The 20,829-nt window shown below is 44.2% G+C and overlaps 1 protein-coding gene across 2 annotated transcripts in view; it reads left to right on the forward strand.

The window, feature by feature from the left end:
• Positions 1-20,829, forward strand: part of LOC147418140 (mitogen-activated protein kinase 9-like) — a 66,123-nt gene that overhangs the window by 42,356 nt on the left and 2,938 nt on the right. The gene's annotated exons all lie outside the window — the stretch shown is intronic.

Below are 20,829 nucleotides of genomic sequence, written 5' to 3' on the forward strand. Positions count from 1 at the left end.
GCCGAGTAGAGAATGAAAAGATTATGAACCCAGTGAAAGACCTCTTGGAAAAGGGTCTTGTCCAGCCTAGTACTTCACCGTATTGCTCTCCAGTGTTGTTGGTTTTGAAGAAAGACGGATCTTGGAGAATGTGCATCCATTATAGCTCTCTCAACGAAATCACCATCAAGAACAGATTTCCGACTCCTAGGATCGATGATATACTCGACAGGTTACATGGATCCTCGTGCTTTAGCAGGATTGACTTGAAGAGTGGATATCATCAGATCAGGATAGCGCCAAGAGATGTCTACAAGACAGCTTTTCGGACGACTTTTGGGTTATTTGAGTTTTTGGTGATGCCTTTTGGCTTAACCAATGCTCCTGCGACATTTAATCGGATGATGGACATGATTTTTTGAGAGTACAGGCTATTTGTTGGCACTTTCTTTGACGACATCATTGTTTTCTCCAAGAATGAGGCAGAACACAGAGATCATCTGCTTCAAGTCTTTCAGGCATTACGAGATCACAAGTTAGTGATTAATGCAAAGAAAAGTGAATTTTTCCTACCAGAGATACACTTTTTGGGACACAGTGTGTCAGCAGCAGGAGTGCAAATGGACCTGGCTAAGATAGAGACTATCCGTGATTGGCCCGATTTGAGGAATGTCCATGAAGTTAGAAGCTTCTTGGGATTGTGTTCGTACTACAGGCGGTTCATACGAAAGTTTGCAGAGGTTGCCTCCTCTTTGCATATCTTGACACAGAAAGGAGTACCTTTCTCGTGGGGACCCACAGAGGTGACTGCCTTTCAGACATTGAAAGAGAAATTGACTACAGGACCAGATTTGACTTTGCCGGACTTGCAGAAATCATTTGAAGTATTTTGTGATGCTTGTGGTCGTAGTCTGGGTGCGGTCTTGATGCAAGAAGGCCATGTCATTGCTTACGAGAGCCGATTGTTCTCTAGGCCGGAGATGACAGCACATATATATGAGAAAGAGCTTTTGGCAGTGATCCATGCTCTTACTCAGTGGCGGCACTACCTACTCGGAGCGGATTTTATTGTCTTTACAGACCATCAGAGTTTGCGCTACTTCTTGTCACAGAAGCAGCTTTCGGAAAAGCAGATGCGGTGGGCGAACATCTTGTCACAGTTTCACTTCCAGATTGTCCATGAGCAGGGACAGAAGAATGTGGTGGCACATGCTTTGTCTCGGAAGTCGTTGGATCTGGCTATTTCCGCGATACATCATAGGAGCTTCGAGGATATGGTCGATCAGTATGCCACAGATATAGATTTCGCAGATATTTTCACACGGATACGGGATGGGGAGACAGTAACCGGATACTCCCTTCGGGAAGGCTACTTGATGAAAAAGACTATGTTGTGCCTTACACAACCGCTGAGAGAAAAGGTTATGACTGAATGCCACTGTCCACCTTTTACGAGTCACCGCGGCATTGCTACCACCATGAAGGGGGTAGAGAGATACTTCTTTGGGCCGAGACTCAAAAAGGATGTGGAAGAGTTTGTGCGCAGTTGCTTAGTATGCCAGAAGGTCAATTTTGACAGGCATAAGGCACAGGGATTGTTAAAGCCTTTACCCATAGCCACCCGCCCCTGGAAAAGTATTGAAATGGATTTCATTTTTGATCTCTCGACAACACAGAATGATCACGATGATTTTCTGATTACATGGCGCGTCTGAGACGATTGTCTCCGACAGAGACCCCAGATTTATGAGTTTGTTTTGGAAGGCAATTTGGGAGAACATTGACACGCAGTTGCAGTTCTTGTCATCATTCCACTTGCAGACTGACGGGCAATTTGAGATTGCCAATTCAGTGATTTTAGATTTATTGAAGTCTTGTATCTCGGATCAGAAGACTCAATGGAAAAAGAACTTACCTTTGGTGGAATTTGCCTACAATAACACGATACACTCTTCGACGGGGAAGACGCCATGTGAGATTGTTGAAAGTGCTGCGAAGGTTCTATCCTTTCTGAGCACGAAGATTAGATATTTGAAGCGGATGAATATTCGCGAGATTTGGATATGGCTTTTGCCAAGGTTCGCGAGACTTTGCAGGAGTCTCAAGAATGACAGAAAAAGGCAGCGGATCGCCATCGTCGCGACTTGAAATTGAAGGAGGATGATTGGGTGCTCTTACGTTTTGAGAAGGCACGCCTACGAAAGAAAAAGGGAAAGGAGAGGCTTTTTCCAAAGCTTAGTATGCGATATTACGGACCTTTCCGGATCATTGACAAGATAAATGGTGTCTCCTTCCGATTGAAACTGCCAGATACTTGGAGGATTCACAATGCATTGCATGTGAGTCTCTTGAAACTTGTTAAGGGTGATGTGCCTGATGATGGGGAGCCTGATGAGCAACCCGAAGTGGAAGAAAACGAGGAGATCTTGTTCATGAACAGATTTTGGCACATAACGATACGAAGAAAGGTAAAGTCCGAAGGCGGTTCTTGGTTAAGTTCAAGAACTTTCTTGCATTTGATGCGAAGTGGATGGAGGAGGAGGACCTAGCAGATACTCCTCGGATTGTGAAACTTTACCTCGATGTTTTGGTTTAGCATAGTCTACTCCAAACGGAACCCAGAATTCAGCTTGGCTGGAGATCTGGTGCAGTGGGATGCACAAGAGGGGAGTCACTCCGCTCCCTTGTCAACAGATTCCTCGATTTTGATACTAAAGTCACTGATGTCTCTTTGAGCTTCAGGGATACTGAGAGCTGACAGTATTCTGCTAGATGACTTTTTGAAATGGAATTCCTGATTGAAATGACCGCAGCATTTTGGTCTAATCGATCTCGAATAGACATGGTTGCAATAGGGGTTAGTCAATCGGACATCGTTGAGGTCCCGATTGGACCTAGATGTAATTGCTAGCTACATTGCCGATAAATCATGGTCTAAGATCCGAATGAATGTTGAATGTCATGTGATGTCCTGTGATGTCTGGTGATGTCCTGTGATGTCATGTGATGTGACTGTCGATTTTGTACATGTGCTAGATGTGTGTTCCTAGTACGTAGGTACTAACAGTCAGTGTCTGCTAAGACGGTTTATAGCTTTTGTCGGTTTTGCAGGCGTAATCGCGGTTGATTACAATGCTTTCAAGAGGGGGGTATGTCACAAAGTGATGACGTGGCTACGAACAACAGAAACCCTAATTTTTGCCAAAAACCCTAAAATTCTTGCAAACCCTAATTTTTGCCAAAAACCCTAATTTCCGAAAATCGCGGAGGCTTTTTTTTTGAAAATGATGAGCGACACAAATTTTGCTTTTTCTCTACAATATGAGAAAGAGAGAGAGAATGCTTTTGCTTTCAAGTTTTGACTCTCTGTGAGAGAGAGAGAGCAATTGCTTTTGATTTGAAGCTTTTGGGGCTCTGCTTTTGGGCATCCCTTGTAACCTTTAAATTAGTGGTGAGGGCCTTACTTCTCAGAGCATCTGGACGCAGAGTCTGAGAGTGAAACCCTAGCCACTCTCATGTACTTTGATTTGATTAATATAAAAAGAAATACCGAAAGGGGCACCAGTCTTTGGGGCCAATATCTCTAGGCACGGAACTCCGCCTGGCCAGTGTACATCTATTGTGATCTGTGACTTGTTTTGAAGTGGTTATTTGGTGCTGTCGCGGTTGATTCTTGACTTGGAGTGTCCAAGTCTGTTACACAAGCAATATAAAGTAATACTGAAAGGGGCGCCAAGGTTTGAGACTAGTGCTCTCTCGGGGTGGAACTCGGCCACTCCTTGTCTCATGTGTCGGGCATCTCTATTGTGTTGAACTTTGTGTTGATGTATGCTCATGTGTGTGTGTGTGTGGTGTGTGTTGTGTTTGGGAGCATATATTAGTACCTAGTTCTACACCCACTATTGGGCACTGACGACGTTAGTGGGGATGTCGTGGTATTTAGTCAATACTATGCATGATGGAGCTGATGGTTATATTGTCTTGTGGGTGACTACCATGGGTCTATACCTTGCACTTTCCTTTAAGGGTGAGTCTGGGCTTATCCTGGATTCATCTAGGTATATCTCTTTCAGTTCAGTTGTTATTTGAAGTTCTTAAAGTTGTTCAATCTGTTTTTTTTCCGTTGGCATGTGGTGCGCGTCCTCGTGACAGTGGTATTAAAGCTTTAGGCGTGTGCTTTTTCTGAAAGCATACTGGTCCTACTAAAGAGCAGATAGAGCAAGATGACGCTTCCTAATTGTCAGAAATTTGTTTTTCAAAGAATCTTTTTGTGGCGACCCCATACTTATCAGCCACTCCCACCCTTACTTCATCGCCCCTCGAGCGCTCTCGTCTTCATCGCTTTGTCTTACAGGACATAAGCCATAAAGATCACTTGCAAGAGATCAGATTTTTTGTTTGAGCCAGTGCTTTCCTCAAAAGTAGTGTCATGCAGTTGTGGATGTCTATAGCTACCAAGCCGCACACCCCAAGGACTTGGCAAGCTTTCAAGAAATTTTTTGCCAGAAGTTACATGCCTTTTGACATCTTCCTTCGGAATGCAGCTTGTGGCAGAGTGGGGTATCATGAAATGCTTGCCACGGAAACCCTAGCAGATTACGACTTGCAATTTTGTGACATGGCGCACTAGGTGTCTCTTCTCAAACTGATAACCTTGGGAGGTCCAGGGTGATTGCTATGTCTTGGGGCTACCATCACCGCCACAGGAACCCTGTCTGCCAAGTCTTGTTTCGACTATTTCAAGAGCTTATGGACCATGTTGTGGTCGGTGTAACAGACTAGAGACACCTCAAGTCTAAAATCTGACACAACACACGAGAGAATCACTCAAAATCCTTCACAAACTTTTTCACTCTTCACAATTAGAGTTGACACGGCCCGACATAGTTCCGTGCCCAGAGGTATTGGCCCCAAAGTCTGACACCCCTTTCGTTATTTCTTTATCATTAATCATTGCCAAGTCTGACACCCCTTTCTTTCTTTCTTTATCATTTCGGTACAACTTGCGAGGGCTCTGCTCTCAGACTTTTGCGTCCAAATGCTCTTAGAGTGAGGCCCCAGGGGCTCTTATAAACACTACAAGGGATGCCTAAAAGCAAAGTCCAAAAAGCAGTAAATGCAAAAGCATTTGCTCTCAAAAGCTAGCACGGGGACTCTTAAAAGCAGCGAGCGTAATTTATGAAAATCCATAGAGCTTTCCACGTCACCATCTGTTAGCGTAAAACACGGAAATTTGTACTGTTGGCACGTCAACATGTGAGCACAATATGCGGGGGTTCCGTACAGTTGTCCATGTCATCAGGTCTGTATCGTTCTGCCACGTCATCAATTTGTGACAATCGGCTACAACCTTATGGAAGAAACCTAACCCTGATTGTAGTGTAGGTTTCAAGATGAAAAGCAATCGTCTTTCCGAGTCTGATTGATGTCGAGATTGCTGTTTAAGTTTGAATTTTGTTTGAGAACTCGTTTGGTGATCCAGTTTGGAATTTGTTTGAAATGGATGGTATCTGGTTTAAACCTATCTTGGTGAACTATTCGACTATGGTTTGAATATTGGTTTCAATGGTTGGTAATTTACTCGCGGGTGGAGTACTCAAAAATGTTGTTTAGTATTGTCTGAACTTTAAAACGATGCAGACGGAATGTCTTGGAAGCGTTTCGTTGTATGCTGGAAAACCTCTGAACGACGCAAACAAGATGTCCAGGGAGCGTTTGGTTGTATGCTTGAACCTCCAAACAACGCAAGCTGCGGTCTGGGGGGCGTCTAGTTATAAAAGGCCTCTATATCTCCCGGCCCGGACCTTGTTAGGTTATGCGGGAGGAGTGTTGAGGGAGTCGTTGAATAGCTCATGGCGCTCGGAGCTGGATGGTTATTTGTGGGGGGAGTGTTCCTTCGACGACTTTGTGTTTCTATGTCTTGTAACATGCATATGTGAGCGTTTGTGTTGCATTGTGATGTGCCAACCACTGAATACTCCTTATTGGATGAAATTTTTTTGGGAAACCAACGACTAAGGATATGAAGAGCTCCAATCTGGAATGAGACTACTTATTGGATGAGATTTTTCTGGGAAGCCAACGACCAGGATATCAAGAGCTCCAATTCGAACGAGAAAACTGATTGTCCCTTGGAAATTTTTGAGCTAACTTGAGTTGTTTTGCAAATATACGATAATCGCGGACGATTACCTTCTTTCAAGAAGGGGGATGTCACAAACTGCTATCATGTCAAGCCACTAAAGAACAAAGCCAACGTGTAGATCCTGGCGGAGGGGCCTAAACCCTAATTGAAGAAGCAGCAGTAATGGAAGAAATTCATCAACTTGCAAAGTCTTGCCGAGTGGCCTATTTTTGAAAGAAGAGTTCCCACCAACTTACACGACCCTGTTCGATAAGACCAAGGGGACCTAAAGAGATTAAATACAGCAGGACCCACACTAAAACACACAGATTTGCGTAAATTGTTGATTACGTGGCAGGAATGTACGGAAGTCCCATATTTTGCACTGATAGTGCTGACGTGGCAGCTTTATGGATTCTTGTAAAACGCGTTGTTAGTGCTGACATGGCAACTGTACGGATTTCTGCAAAACTCGTGGTTACTTTTGGCCAGCTGCTTTTGAGTTTGAAGCTTTTCATGTAATCACTTTTCATAGGCCAAGGGCCTTTAAATATGTGCCATGAGATCATTCTTTGGCACGCTTTAGTGTGAACTTTGAAGGTGCAGGGGATGGAGTACTGGCAATGTACCGAGCTCAAGCAATATAAAGAAATACCGAAAGGAGCACCAAGGTTCGGGGCCAGTGCTCTCTCAGGGTGGAACTCTGCCACTCTCTGCCAAGGGCTCATTCTTTGGCATGCTTCTACGAGAAGGTGTAGAGGATGGAGTGCCGGCTTGTATTGAGTTGAAGCAATATAAAGAAATGCTAAAAGGGGTGCCAAGGTTGGGGCCAGTGTTCTGTTGGGGTGGAATTTCGCCGCTCCACGTTTCGTGTGTCGTGCATCTCTTTCAGTTCAATTGTTATTTGAAGTGGTATGTTCTTTTCCGTTGGCACGTGGTGCGCGTCCCGTGACTCGTATCAGATCTTGGCCGAGGATCCTAAATCGTAAGAAGCAGCAGCAGCAGAAGAGAAGCACCGGAAGAAGAAGAAGAAGAAGAAGCAAGAGAAGAAGTTTTTACCAACTTCTTGATGGGGGCCCAAGTGGCCCAAAGACCATAAAATAAACTAGGACCCACACACACACCAAAATCCCTTGCGTAAAGACTTGATGACGCGACAGACCTGTACAGAATTCCGCATATTGTGTTGACAGAGTGGGGTATCCTGAAATGCTTGCCATGGAAACCCTATAGCATATCATAACTTGAAATTTCTTGACATCTCTCAGTAGATGTCTCTTCACGAGCAGAGGACCTTGGAGGTCTAGTGCGATTGCTATCTTAGGACTACCATCGCCGCCAAAGAAGACACTGTCTGACCAAAAGCTGATGGACCATGCTGTGCTCGGCTACGACCTTATCGAATGAACCTAACCCTAATTTTTGGTACAAGTTTCAGGATGGAAAGTCAGTCGACTTTTCGAGCTCAATTGATGTCGAGATTGCTTTCTAAGTTTGAAATCTGTTTGAGAACTTGTTTGGTGATCCTGTTGGAATTTGTTTGAAATGGATGGTATCTGTTTTGAACCTGTTTTGGTGCCGATTTGAAATGTTTGACTTTGGTTTTAATACTGGTTTCATTGATTGGTGATTTTACTTCCGTGTGGAGAAGTGAGAAATACTGTTTTAGTATTGAACCTCGGAACGACGCATGCCGATGTCTGGGGAGCGTTCCGTTGTATGCTAGAAAACCTCCGAATGAGCATGGGGAGCGTTTGGTTGTATGCTTGTAAAATAATTGTTGTTTTGACTCCCGACCCGAACCTGGATGGTTATGCGGGAGGAGTATTAAGAAGTCTGAGCATTGGTTACTCTCAGCACCTCCAAACGACGCAGGGTGCGGTCTGGGGGGTGTTTGGTTGTAAAAGGCCTCTATCTCCCGGCCCAGACCTTTTTAGGTTATGCGGGAGGAGTGATGAGGGAGTCGTTGAATATCTCCCGGCCCGGACCTTGTTAGGTTATGTGGGAGGAGTGTTCATCGGCAACTTTATGTTTCTATGTCTTGTAACATGCATATGTGAGCATTTGTGTTGCATTGTGATGTGCCAACCACTGAATATTCCTAATTGGATGAGATTGCTTGGGTATGTAATTTTAGTGCATCAAGACACCCGTAGAAGATCAGTGCGGTCTAGGTGTGATGGCTAATTTTACTACGCCGGAATATCAAGAGTTCCGATATGGTCGAAAGGAGAAGCCAATTCCTTGATCAAAAGAGCCGAAAGGAGAAGCCAACTCCTTGATCAAAAGAGTCGAAAGGAGAAGCTAACTCCTTAACAAAAAGAACAAAAAGAGCTATTGAATATTCCTAATTGGATGAGATTGCCTGGGTATGTTATTTAAGTGCATCAAGACACCCGTGGAAGATCAATACAATCTGGGTGTGATGGCTAATTTTACTACGCCGGAATATCAAGAGTTCCGATCTGGAGAAAGGAGAAGCTAACTCCTTGATCAAAAGAGTAGAAAGGAGAAGCTAACTCCTTGATCAAAACAGCCGAAAGGAGAAGCTAACTCCTTGATCAAAAGAGCAGAAAGGAGAAGCTAACTCCTTGATCAAAACAGCCGAAAGGAGAAGCTAACTCCTTGATCAAAAGAGCAAAAAGGAGAAGCTAACTCCTTGATCAAAAGAGCAGAAAGGAGAAGCTAACTCCTTATTGTCCCGAACGACCCTCGAAAATTTTTGAGCTAACCTGAGTTGTTTTGCAAATATGCTGTAATCGTGGACGATTACTTTCTTTCAAGAAGGGGAGATGTCACAAATTGTTGACGTGTCAAAGCCCTGAAGAATGGAGCCAACTTGCAGATGTCGGCCGAGGGGCCTAAACCCTAAGAAGAACAAGTAACAGAAGAAGAAGTCCTACCAACTTATGGGGACCCCGTTCGATGGGGCACCAAGTGACATAAAGGAATAAAATAAAGTAGGACCCCCACACACACAAAGAAAGACTTGCGCCAAAAACTGATGACGTGGTAGCTGTACGAACAACCTGGTTTTTGCGCTGACAATGCTGACGTGGCAGATTTTCTCAAAACGCACTGACAGTGCTGACGTGGCAGTTGTACGGAAGTCCATGATTTACGTTGGCAGCTTTTTTGCATTGCTTTTGGACCAGAAGCTTTTGAGTTTGAAGGCTTTTCATCCAAGGGCCTTTAAATATGTGCTAAGGGCTCATTCTCTGGCATGCTTCGGGGAGAAGGTGCAGAGTCTGGAGTATTGGCTTGTACTTTGATGATGCAATATAAAGAAATACTGTAAGGGGCGCCAAGGTTTGGGGCCAATACTCTCTGGGGTAGAATTGTGCCACTCCTTGTCGCGTGTCGTCTCGCTCTCTCTCTCTCTCTCTCAGCTTAGTTTTTATTGAAGTGCTAAAAATCTATTCAATCTGTTCTCTTCTATTGGCATGTGGTGCCCGTCTTGTGACAGATGCTACAATTGCCTATGTGGAGCGTCTTGGCGATAATCAGCGCCCTACACGGAATTTTCTCCCCAGTGCCAGATCTTCAAACAGCGCTCGCTTTTCACATTGCGATTGGAGAGACAGCTCTAGCCAAAGTCAGCAACATCAGTCTCAGTTCATTCAACAAGCAATGGAGCCGTATTCAACTTCAAGGTTCTATTCTCAAGATCGGCAATCTCAAAGCAGATCTTCTTCATAGTTCCACTTGATCGTAGTAAAGGACGTGGTTTTTCTCAAGATCGGCGTTCCAATACTCAGCAAGGCTCTTCATCAAATGCTTCTTCGACTTCAAAGAAGGAATAATTATGTACAATTTGCGGTGGTGACCATACATGGTATCAATGTCCAAAGAGATTAAATCCATCTAATTTGAAAAGAAATTCCAACCCGGAAACATCATCGAATGCTGAAAAACCAACTTCTGCTCAAGATAAAGAAAAACCAGTGGTCAATACAATTCATGTCTCAAAGGATACAACTATTCTTATGAAGCATGCTCAATGTGGTTCATTAGTTTTGGAACCTCTTTCAAAGCAAGTTTTGAGCCTTCTTGGAACTATCAATGGTCGCTCCATCAACATTTTGGTGGACGGCAGGTGCTCTAATAATTTCGTCAGCACTCAAGTAGTTCAACAGCTTGGCTTGCCAACTCAGAAAATATCTCACTTATATGATGTGGAATCAGCAGATGGATCAATTTTAACTTGTGATGAGACAGTTCGACTGTTGCAGTTCGTTATTCAAAATTATGCAGATCAACTGGATTTCGAAGTCATGTCTTTATCATACTACGACATGATTCTTGGTCAGCATTGGTTATTTCAATATGATCCAGCCATTAGCTTTCAAGGACATACTATCAATTTGTTCAAAGATGGACGAGAACCGATTTTACACGGGCTTTATCATGCGGAACGAGTAATTCAAGCCTCACGCGTACAAGTCAAACAACATGATACTATGGATTATGAAATGAATATGATCTCCGATGCAGATGCATAAATTATTATCGATGAAGAAGTTTTTCCAAGTGATACTTCTTTACCAGACAAGATAAGGACATAGTTGCAAATTTCGAGTCTGAAGACGACCATGCTTTCTTTGATTCTTAGATGGATGATGATATGCCAATTGCAAGTTATGCAGTGGCAGTTTTTGAAGATGACTCTGAAGAATTTTGTAACAGACTTGGACACTCCAAGTCGAGAATCTACCGCGACACCACAAATAATCACTTCAAAATAGTTCACAGTTCACAATTGATTCGATGCTGGCCCGACAGAGTTTCGTGCCTAGAGATATTGGCTCCAAAGACTGGTGCCCCTTTCGGTATTTCTTTTTGTATCTGCAACTTAAAGTACAAGCGAGTAGCCGGGACTCACTCTCAGACTCTGCGTCCAGATGCTCTGATAAGTGAGAGCCCAAACTACCAATATAAAGGTTTACAAGGGATGCTAAAAGCAAAGCCCCAAAAGCTGTTCCCAAAAGCTTTTAAAAATAAAGCAAAGGAGGTCTCTCTCTCTCTCTCTCTCTCTCTCTCTCTCTCTCTCCGATCCTCTTGCGTGGAATAAAGCAAAAGAGGTCTCTCTCTCTCACAAATTGCGTAGCCAGTAGCTTTTCCCAGCTGTCGTAAATTTTGCCACAGAAAGCGCGTGCCAGCCGTACGGACGTCCGTGATATGCGCCGCAAAAAGCGGGCCTGTCCGTACAGTGCCTGCCACGTGTCTTTCTAGCTAGCTTTCCCGGTAGCTAGCTACGTCAGCATTTCTGCATCCTTGCCAGAGAGTGTGTGTGTACTGGGCAGCCACGTCACCGAGTTGTGACATATCCCCCTCTTGAAAGCATTGTAATCGCCCTCGATTATGCCTGCAAAACAGACAAAAGCCATAAACTGTCTTACCAGACATTGATTGTTAGTATCAACGCACTAGGAACACACATCTAGCACATGTACCAATCGACAATCACATCACCTGACATCACAGGACATCTCTTGACATCACAGGACATCACATGACAATCACATTCAACATTCATTCGAATCTTAGACCATGATGTATCGGCAATGCAATTAGCAACCGCATCTAGATCCACTCAAGACCTCATAGATGTCCGATTGACTAATCCCTATTGCAACCATGTCTATCGAGATCATTCATATCAAAATGCTGCAGTCATTTCGTCTATCAGTTCCTGCACTTAAACAAGTCAAGAACAAATCAGTCTCATATAATTTGGAATTCCGTTTCATAAAGTAATACAACAGAATACTGCCAGCTCTCAATATCCCTGAAGCTCAAAGAGACATCAGTGACTCTAGTATTAAAAAATCGAGGCATCTGTTGACAAAGGAGCGCAGTAACTCCCCTCTTGTGCAAACCCACTGCACCATATCTCCAGCCAAGCTGAATTCGGGGTTCCATTTGGAGTAGACTATGCTAAACCAAAATTTTCTAGGTAAAGTTTCACAATCTGAGGAGTATTTGCTAGGTGGTCCTCCTCCATCCACTTTGCATCCAATGTAGGATAGTACCAAGAACCGCCTTCTTACTTTACCCTTATTCTTTCCATCCTTATGTGCCAAAATCTGTTCAGGAACAAGGATTTGCTCGTTTTCTTCCACTTTGGGTTGCTCATCAGGCTCCCCATCTTCGGGCACATCACCTTTAAAAGGTTTCAAGAGACTCACATGAAATGCATTGTGAATCCTCCAAGTGTCAGGCAGTATCAGTCGGAAGGAGACATTATTGATCCTAAACTTTGGAAAAAGCCTTTCTTTTCCCTTTTTCTTTGTGAGGCGTGCCTTCTCAAAACGTAAGAGCACCCAATCATCATCCTCCAATTTCAAATCGCGACGATGGCGATCTGCTGCCTTTTTCTGTCTTTCCTGAGATTTCTGCAAAGCCTCGCGGACGTTAGTAAAAGCCGTATCCAAGTCGCACGTGTACTCATCGGCTTCAAAAATCTTATCTTTCATGCTTAGGAAGGGTGAAACCTTAGCAGCACCTTCAATAATCTCAAAGGGCGCCTTCCCCGTCGAAGAGTGTATCGTGTTATTGTAGGCAAATTCCACCAAAGGTAGATACTTTCCCATTGAGTCTTCTGATCCGAGATATAAGACTTCAATAAATCTAAAACCGCTGAATTAGCAATCTCAGATTGTCGGTTAGTCTGCGGGTCGAAAGATGACGGGAACTGCAACCGCGTGCCAATGTTCTCCGAAATTGCCTTCCAAAACAAACTCGTGAATCTGGGGTTTCTGTCGAAGACAATCGTCTCAAGCATACCATGTAATTTGAAAATCTGGGCCACAAACAGTCTCGCTAAGTGATCCGGCTTGACTGTTTTCTTCACTGGACTGAAATGAGCCTGCTTGCTAAATCTGTCAATAACAATCCAGATACCATCGTGACCACTCTGTGTTCTCGGGAGATAAAAAATGAAATCCATTGCAATACTTTCCCAGGGGCGGGTGGGTATAAAGGCTGTAACAATCCCTGTGCTTTATGCCTGTCAAACTTGACCTTCTGGCATACCAAGCAACTGCGCACAAACTCGTCCACATCCTTCTTGAGTCTCGGCCAAAAGAAGTATGTCTCTACCCCTTTCAAGGTGGTAGCAATGCCGCGGTGACCCGTAAAAGGTGGACAGTGGCATTCGGTCATAACCTTTTCCCTCAATGGTTGTTTAACGCACAACATGGTTTTCCTCATCAAGTAGCCATCCCGAATGGAATATCCCGTTACTGTCTTCCCATCCCGTATCCGTGTGAAAATGTCAGCAAAATCTGTATCTGTGGCATACTGATCGACCATATCCTCGAAGCTCCTATGATGGATCGCGGAAATAGCCAGAACCAACGGCTTCCGAGATAAAGCATCTGCCACCAAATTCTTTTGTCCCTTCACATGGACAATTTGGAAGTGAAACTGTGACAAGATGTTCGCCCACTACATCTGCTTTTTCGATAGCTGCTTCTGTGACAAGAAGTAGCGTAAACTCTGATGGTTTGTAAAGACAGTAAAATCCGCTCCGATTAGGTAATGCCGCCACTGAGTAAGAGCATGAATAACCGCCAAAAGCTCTTTCTCATAAATCTGTGCTGTCAATTTTGGTCTTGAGAACAATCGGCTCTTGTAAGCAATGACATGGCCTTCTTGCATTAAGACCGCACCCAGACTACGACCACAAGCATCACAATATACTTCAAATAACTTCTGCAAGTCTAGCAAAGTCAAAACTGGTTCCATAGTCAATTTCTCTTTCAAAGTCTGAAAGGCAGTCACCTCTGTGGGTCCCCACGAGAAAGGGACTCCTTTTTGTGTCAAGATATGCAAAGGGGAAGCAACCTCTACAGACTTTCTAATGAACCACCTGTAGTACGAACACAATCCCAAGAAGCTTCTAACTTCATGGACATTCTTCAAATCGGGCCAGTCTCGGATAGTCTCTATCTTGGCCGGATCCATCTGCGCTCCTGCTGCTGCTGATACAATGTGTCCCCAAAAGTGTATCTCTGATAGGAAAAATTCACTTTTCTTCGCATTAATCACCAACTTGTGATCTCGTAATGCCTAAAAGACTTGAAGCCGATGTTCTTTGTGTTCTGCCTCATCCTTAGAGAAAACAATGATGTCGTCAAAGAAAGTGCCAACAAATAGTCTATACTCTCGAAAAATCTTGTCCATCATCCGGTTAAATGTCGCAGGAGCATTGGTTAAGCCAAAAGGCATCACCAAAAACTCAAATAACCCAAAAGTCGTCCGAAAGGCTGCCTTGCAGACGTCTCCCGACGCGATTCGGATATGATGATATCCACTTTTCAAGTCGATCCTGCTAAAGCACGAGGATCCTTGAAGTCGGTCAAGTATATCATCGATTCGAGGAATCGGAAATCTGTTCTTGATGGTGATTTTGTTGAGAGCTCTATAATCGATGCACATTCTCCAAGATCCGTCTTTCTTCAAAACCAGCTACATTGGAGAGCAATACGGTGAAGTTCTAGGTTGGACAAGACCCTTTTCCAAGAGGTCTTTCACTTGGTTCATAATTTCTTCGTTTTGGGCTCGGCTCACATGGTAAGGTGACCGGTTCGGTGGTGTGCTTCCAGGTATTAGATCAATGGTATGATCTGCAGGACGAGCGGGTGGTAACTCGCCTGGTAGGCCCTGTGAGAAGCAATTGGCATGAGCGTGTAGAAAATCTTGGCGTTCTTCATCCAGTTCAGACATATTTGTCCTATCCTCATCACTCAACTCTTTCAAAAAGATCGAGTAAACAAACAGACTGGATTTCATTAATTTGGAAATGGCCGAAGCTGATACAATAGGGACAGACTCTCCCTTAAGTTTTACATCGAGTACAATGGTTCTACCCTTCTCTGTGCTCAAAGTTACTTTCCTCGTTCGATAGTCGACCATGGCGTTGTTCTTGTGGTACCAGGGAATTCCCAAGCGAACATCACAACCTTCCAAAGGCATTATGTAGAAGTCCTCATGCCCCAAATACCCCTGACAATGCAACCAAAGTTTGCCAATGACAGGTGTAATGGCTACGTCCCTGCCAGGTGCCTCTAGAATTGCCTCCGCTAGTGGTCCCATCGGATTGGGAGTGATCTCGAGCCGCGCCGCCAATTTCAGTTAAATGAAGTTTGCCTTGGCTCCTCCATCAAAGAAGATCAGGGCTTCTTGGTCTTTCACTTTGCCCCAAGTTCGGCAAAGTCTTGTACTCTCGTCCATCGTGCTGGGATCAGTACCCACGCAATCTGGAACCAGTCCTGTTTTGATCTTGCCTTTTCTTCCACGGTCCTCAGTTTCTCTCGAACTCTCAGGCCTTTCGTCATGCTTGTCGTTTTGTTCTTTCTGTGCCTTCTTAGGGCACTTCGTGGAGATATGCCCAGTTTTCTTGCATCCAAAGCACTTCTGCTCTTTGATGTAGCGAGCCCTCTCTTGAGGAGTGAGCTTGGGTCGTGCATCCTTTTCTTTCCTTTCCGGATTGCTCTTCCTCTTTCTACTTTCATTTGTCGAAGTCTGTTCGGCTCTTTGCATCATGATTTCATATGTGGGGTAGGTCAAACTGCCCGAGTGAATGGCAAAACCCCGTTTCGCATGACTCATCAACTCCTAAATGGAAGCCGACTTTTGTTCTAAGCAGCGATCTCGGATCTCCGTAGGAAGACCCAAAGTAAACTGCTCAATCTGTTCCTTGAACGAGATCTTCCTAAATGAAGAGGCGGGTAGAAAAGAGCTCTAGAATCTCTCGCAATAAGCGTCCATTGTATCCTTCTTGGTCATCCGAAGATGGTTCCAAGCAGTTCGTATGTCGCGTTCATATTCTCGAGTCAGCCAAGAAGAAATAAAAAGCCTTTTGAATTTCAGCCATTTGACTGGCGCTGTCTTGTTCAAGAGAATCGTGGACCACCAAGTTCTAGCATTCCCCTTAATGTAGGAGGCAGCCCTTCGAATCTTAGAGTGCTCTGAGTAACGCCCTCCTTAGAAAGCTATGTCAAACTGCTGTATAAAAGACTAAGCCTTCGAAGCATCTCTATAACCAGAAAATGTGTCAAATTTAATTGACTGTCCACCTTCCTTCAACTTTCGGACTTTCTTGCTTTTGTCTTCCAGGAAGTCATACTGGTTGGCTTTATAAAAATTCTTCTTCTTCGCATAAAAGCTTCTCTCATCAGAGTCCGAACTATCTGAAGACGAGTCCTCTATAGAATTGTCAACCATGGGGCGAGATTTAGGCTTCTTTGTCTTTTTCTTGCCCTTTCTTTTTGCTTCGCTTTTTGCTTTTTCTGTCTTCTTCACTCGAGTCAGTCAGAAGAGCTAGAAGAAGAAGAAGAAGAAGGAGAAGGAGAAGGAGAAGGAGAAGGAGGAGGAGGAGGAGGAGGAGTGTTGGGTACTCCTTCAAATCGAACACGCTTCTTCTGCTTTCTTGCCGATTCAAAAGTAGACTGACGACCCGAATAACCCGGGAAGTCAGCGCCTTTCTTTTGCTTTTTGTCGTGCTTTTTAGCTTTGTTCTGCGCGTCAAAAAGCTGAGCAATTCGTGCATCAACCACCTCTTCCAATTCTTGCTCTGCGTACATCATGGGAGTAGGAGGTTTTTTGAGAGCCGGTTTGAGGGGTGGCTCTGTGGTTTGCGGCCACTGTGTGTGCACCTCATCGAAAGAAGTCTTGCTCGTATATTTTGCAAATTTTGGATCCTTCGCAAAATTAAGCATCATCTTTGTTGCATCGCCGATCAATCGTCGACTTTCCATCTCTTCGAGCTCCGCCTGAGTAGGCCGAGGCGGGCCATACTCCTCGCGTGAATCTTCGTTGTAATCTCTTCTCGCATCTCTGGATGCAGAGGAAGTCGATTGATCTCTGTCTGAAGCCATAAGTGCCACGTAAAAAATATCGGATTTCCCGTAGGAGAGAAATCGGCCGCACTCTGATACTATTGTAACAGACTTGGACACTCCAAGTCGAGAATCTACTGCGACACCACAAATAATCACTTCAAAACAGTTCACAGTTCACAATTGATTGATTCGACGCTGGCCCGACGGAGTTCCGTGCCTAGAGATATTGGCCCCAAAGACTGGCGCCCCTTTCAGTATTTCTTTTTGTATTAATCTGCAACTCAAAGTACAAGCGAGTAGCGGGGACTCACTCTCAGACTCTGCGTCCAGATGCTCTGAGAAGTGAGAGCTCAAACTACCAATATAAAGGTTTTCAAGGAATGCTAAAAGCAAAGCCCCAAAAGCTGTTCCCAAAAGCTTTTAAAAATAAAGCGAAGAAGGTCTCTCTCTCTCTCTCTCTCACAAATTGCGTAGCCAGTAGCTTTTCCTAGCTGTCGTAAATTCTGCCGCAAAAAGCTCCTGCCAGCTGTACGGACGTCCGTGATATGCACCACAAAAAGTGGGCCTGTCCGTACAGTGTCTGCCACGTGTCTTTCTAGCCAGCTTTTCCGCAGCCAGCCACGTCAGCATTTCTGCATCCTTGCCAGAGATTGTGTGTGTATTGGGTAGCCACGTCATCGAGTTGTGACAAATTTTGGGATTCATTATTGATTACAATCTCAAGCCAAATCCTGTCCAGTGATTACTAAAGTTGAAGTTACCCCATCTGAAGCGAGCCTTGAAAATATTTCCTCTTCCCCAAATATTTCATAGTTATTGGAAGATCTTGAACTACAATCTTACATCGCATGAAGGATTTTGAAGATCAATCTTTCATTGTAGTCAACCTGATTATGCCAGATTTCTCTAAAAATTCTTCGAACAATGCAATGACATGGGATTTAGCAGTCAAAGCAAAAAGGTTTCGCAAGAAGCAAAGGTTCAAGACAAAGGTTTCAGATAACTCAAAGATTGAAGATTTTCGAAGATTCAATGCTTTTCCAGAGTTCTATCAACATCAGAAGTCATTTCTTTGACACGGGCTCTCATTTTAAATGGGAGGGAATGTCATGATTGTGACTATGTTGTAGTATTACATCTACTCCTAGTTGCAGATACGCGAAGTGCCATGCCAAGGAGAACCCCTATGCTTGGATGGTCACGACCTTTCGCTCAAGAGACATGCCTCTTCGTCAAAAGCCACACTCCTTCGACGACTGGTCGCACTTCTTCGCCCTACGGTTCCGACTCTTCGCCCAATGGTTGCAGCTCTTCGGCGAAAAGGATGTGTCTTTATGTCTAAAGTCGTGTCTATTCACCATGACACGTGTCTTTTCATTTGTGTCTCTTCGTCTCCTATATAAGGAGCCTATTGTACTCAGTTTTAAAGCATTCATTCAATCAATCAAACCCACATTCAGTCTCTTGAGTCTTAGTTTGATCTTAAGTATGAAGTTTTAGTCTTAATTATAGGATTAGCACCACTAATCCTCACAAATACGGAAAGAGGAGAGGAAGATACTTTCTAGGCACCGACTTTTTAAAGCATTTGGGGCGCAAGGTTTTAAAAAGAGTTGATTTCAATGCGTTTAGGAACTTGTAAAGTAAGGGGCCCTCCTTTAAATTTGTTATCTTTGGACTCAGTTTATGAGCGGTCACACTGGTAGTTGTACACACAACTCTAAGCTAATAAAAAGTACTCCAAGGGGCGCCTACATTAGGGGTCAGTGCATGTGAGTGGAGAACCCCACTGTGTCTTGTCTCTTGTGCCTCTTTCATTTCAAGTTTGTTGTTTTCATTTGTTCGTCGAGTTGCTGTTCTGCGTTATTGCCTTGTCAGGTCTTGTTGACGACTTCAACACTTTTAAGTTGTATGTCACCACTTCGTGACGTGGCACGAGTGCAATTGAATTGGAAGAGAGGAAGAGCCAACCGAGATTGGAGTAGGTGGGAAGCCGGACCCGCTTGATAGCATAGGCTTTGCAATTGACTAATGTAATCAAACTAATGACTAGGATCCATGGAGAAATTGTCCCTTTGGCCATTAGGGATCTCTCGTAAATATATAGCCTTCCCTTTGCTAAGGGGTTCTAATTGGGCAACATGTATTGCTCCTAAACCTTAAATAGCACCTCTAGATTCTTGGAATGCTTTCCCTCTAACGGGACGGGCACCACGTGCCAACGGAAAAGAACAAACTGAACAACTTTAAGCACTTCAAATAACAACTGAACTGAAAGAGATGCACAACACACGAGACAGGAAGTGGCAGAGTTCCACCCCCAAGAGAGCACTGGCCCCAAATGCTGGCGCCCCTTTCGGTATTTCTTTATATTGCTTCAGCATGGTACGACTCCATGGCTTTGCTTTGCATCTCGTGCGAGTGGACTGCCAGAGTGAGAGCCCATGGGTCTTATTTAAAGGCCCTAGGCCCAAAAGTAGTTTACATGAAAAGCATCAGCTTTAAAAAGCATCTGGTCTCAAAAGCAATAGCCAAAAGCTGCCAGCACGATCATGGAAATCCGTACAGTTGCCATGTCATCAATGTAAAGCGCGGAAATCCGTACAGTCGTGACACGTCAACAGGCTAGGGTAATTTTGGGCTGTCCGTACATCAACGCCATGTTATCAGCTAATTGCAAGAGATTGAATGTGTGTGTGTGTGTGTGTGTGTGTGTGTGTGTGTGTGTGACCCCGCTTTATTTTAATGCCTTTAGGTCCCCTGGGCCCCATCGAACGGGGTCCCATAAGTTGGTGGGAACTCTTCTTTAAAAAATAGGCCACTCGGCGAGACTTTGCAAGTTGGCAAAACTTTTAATCGTTGCTTCTACTTCTTCTGTTGCTTCTAAGGTTTAGGCCCCTCGGCCGGGATCTGCAAGTTGGCTCCGTTTTTCAGGGGCTTGACGCTTTAGCAGTTTGTGACATCCCTTTTGTTCGTGAAGAGGATATTGAGTTCTTACTTGCAATCCCATAGATATCTGACCAATAGGGTTAGATAAGGTTTAGGTCTATCTTATCTAGTAGAACCATTCAATTAGAAATGGCTTTAGGGAAATCTATGCTAACAAGTCCCCCCTTCATCTCATAGGTGAGTCATACCTATGAAATGACCATTGAGGAATTGGGTGAAGTCATGCAAACTGCCGCGTGACCCCGGCGCGTTTCATGGGACTAGGACAGTGATGATGTGGCTGTGTACAGATTCTGGTGGTGCGAGTTATTGAAAGCATTGACTTTCAGAGCTTTTGGGATGACTGTTTTCTGAAAGCAGTTGACTTTGGCGCCCAAAAGCAACCACAAAGCAACAGCCAAAAACAACTGAAGTAGTAATTTGTCCGTACAGCGTACAGTCCTGCCACATCTGTGTCCGTATGATCAGACAACCATGTCATTATTCTGCCGGGCCCAGATTCTGCCACATCCTTGCTTTGTACACATGCCATCAGGAAAAGACATGTCTTTAAGCTATCAGACGTCTCGATAGATGAATAGTGTGATCTTCTCAGTGTAGAGCTGCAACGATTTGATGAGGAATTGCGTAAAGACGTGAAGAGACACGTCTAATTCAAGCATAGTGTCCTCCACCTGGTGACTTGACTACTAATAACAATAGTAATGATAACATGGTTGCAATTGTGACTTTGAGGAGCACGCAATGATAGTAGTATTCTGAAAGTGGGGATTCAAATCTGTCAATTCATTTTTGACATGGAGGAGTACGCAATGATAGTAGTATTCCGAAAGTGGGGATTCAAAACTGTCAAATCATTTTTGTGAGGGGTGACCACATGCAAGGATGTGCAAGCCCACGACTTACAAGGAGAATAAAGCAACATTGTTT

Source organism: Adiantum capillus-veneris, chromosome 30, assembly GCF_014529385.1.
Source record: "Adiantum capillus-veneris isolate H3 chromosome 30, ASM1452938v2, whole genome shotgun sequence".
Lineage (NCBI taxonomy): Eukaryota > Viridiplantae > Streptophyta > Polypodiopsida > Polypodiales > Pteridaceae > Adiantum > Adiantum capillus-veneris.